The 2,118-nt window shown below is 32.8% G+C and overlaps 1 long non-coding RNA gene across 1 annotated transcript; it reads right to left on the reverse strand.

The window, feature by feature from the left end:
* Positions 1–606: 606 nt before the first annotated feature.
* Positions 607–1,003, reverse strand: LOC113354584. The gene is made up of 3 exons (XR_003361968.1): positions 967–1,003; positions 771–807; positions 607–648 (listed from the first exon to the last, which is right to left on the reverse strand). It is a non-coding gene; the product is annotated as an uncharacterized LOC113354584 (long non-coding RNA).
* Between the last annotated feature and the right edge of the window lie 1,115 nt (positions 1,004–2,118).

Raw genomic sequence — 2,118 nt, forward strand, 5'->3', positions numbered from 1 at the left:
CAAATAAGACTAACATCAAAAGCATGCAACTAATAAGAACAGCAACAACAAATTGGTCATCCTCCATCATTCATACAATAGAAGGCTAATAGGAACCACTCAAGAACAATCACTATGGTTCCAAGAATGTGAGAGAATGCACCAACTGATGGAAAACAAGAACAAATCAAATAGTACCTTCCTTGCTGTGCCAAAGCAACAAAGACACCGGTTTTCCCACTAACTCCTTCACGAGACTTAATGGCCCTTACATCTCTTTCATTAGCTCTTCATCAACTTGCTCCAAGACTTTCCACTGTAGAACCAATAGGTTCAGCAAATTTACTATTTTACTATTAATCGGTCATGTTCATAAATCAACAAAAGAAATACGTTCAATTTTATCGAATGCACTAAGAATGTTTGATATACCAACCTATAATTGGGACTTCCACATCTTTATTCCAGGTTTCCCATCCAAACATAAACAAAATAAAGTCTTCTCCATTCTTCTATATAAAACGAGATCAAATCATTAAAATAGGCAAAACATTATCAAGTCTAGGAAGCCAATGATGTTTCATTTTGTTTATTTTGATATTACCTGCAACTCTTCTTAGTTTTTCTTTTTTCCTTGGCGGCATTGTAGATAGGCAACAGTTTACTAACCTGTTAGTCATTTACACAAAAGTAGATCAACAGAGATGACATTCATTACACAAATGTCAAGGTTCTTAAAGAAAATCTTAAGAATTATAAGAATATATACCAACATTGCAACACAAACTCACTAATATGCTTCCATGCATACTCAACACGTCGCTTCATCTGCTGCCAACAAACGAATTAGAACAGACTTCGGTCATAGAAGAACATATCACTTTATACAAATCATACATACATTGAAAGTGTACTACTTGTGTAATTCTAGCATTAATTTAATGAATCTTTCATCAAAAAACATTCCTAATAACTAAAAAAAACCACCTTGTCGAGCACCATTTCTACCCTGCCAAACTTCATTTTTAGGGTTTTCACTTCTATTCATTTGTAACATAACAACAAAAACAAATCAGATGAACAATAAACAACAAACTTTTTCATCCCACTAAACTGAGCAGTCTAAATACCTTAATGATTTCAATACTGAAAACCCATGTCAAAACCAGAAAAAATTCGAACACAAATAAACCAACCCAATAATAACAAACCCTTCCTTAGTTCAAAACAACCAACCATATTTATAAACAGAGACACGTTTAAAATAAATTATATATATCATCTTCACTAACAGAGTCAAAAAATCCCCAAATTGAAAAACCCTAGTTTCAGATCGAGTAAAAAAAAAAATTGAACATCTATTGCAACAAAGAAGATAGACAGCGTTAGGGGTTCATGAAAAGACTTCTTCTTGTTCATTAATTCTTCTTTTTCCTAAGAAAGAGTAAAGAAGAACCATTTCAGATCAAAATCAAACAATATCATCAAAAAAAAACACCAAAACAAAACAAAAAACAAATTAAGATCGGATAGACCTCAATCGTTGAACAGTAGATTGAAGAAAAATTATTATCACAGAACAAGGATTTTTTTTTTAATTTCAGGGAGAATATCAAATTTTTAGGGTTATGAATGTTTCAATTCGAGGCTTTTTTTCGATTACTGATTGGTTTTTGATTCACGGATTAACAAGGATCCAAGGATTTGTGTTAAAACTTGATTTGGAGAATCTGTTACGAGAAAGGATTTTGGTTGAGGCGGAGTTAGAGAGGAGAACAGAAGAAAGAGAAAGTAAAAAAAGAGAAAGAGGAAAGTGAGAAGAGAAATAGTTTAGGTTTTTGTATAAAAAAATTTGGACGGTGGAGATTGATGACAGTGATCCTCATACGGATTGAGATAAGTGTGTTTCTTTAGAACACAAGTGTGTTTCTTTTGAACCTTCGTAAGACCAAAATCCAAAGTTTCGTATTTCGGAATACTCTCATTTTTGGTAGGAATGTAGAGTTTTATACGAGGAACATGTCACCAAAATCTTATCTTCAAATTAGTCGTCATTTAGATGATTTTGAGAAAAAGGTGCCACCATGTCAAGATTATGTCATTATAACCATGTCAACGGGGATATTGATATCGACCTTC

Source organism: Papaver somniferum, chromosome 2 (assembly GCF_003573695.1).
Source record: "Papaver somniferum cultivar HN1 chromosome 2, ASM357369v1, whole genome shotgun sequence".
Taxonomy (NCBI): Eukaryota; Viridiplantae; Streptophyta; class Magnoliopsida; order Ranunculales; family Papaveraceae; genus Papaver; species Papaver somniferum.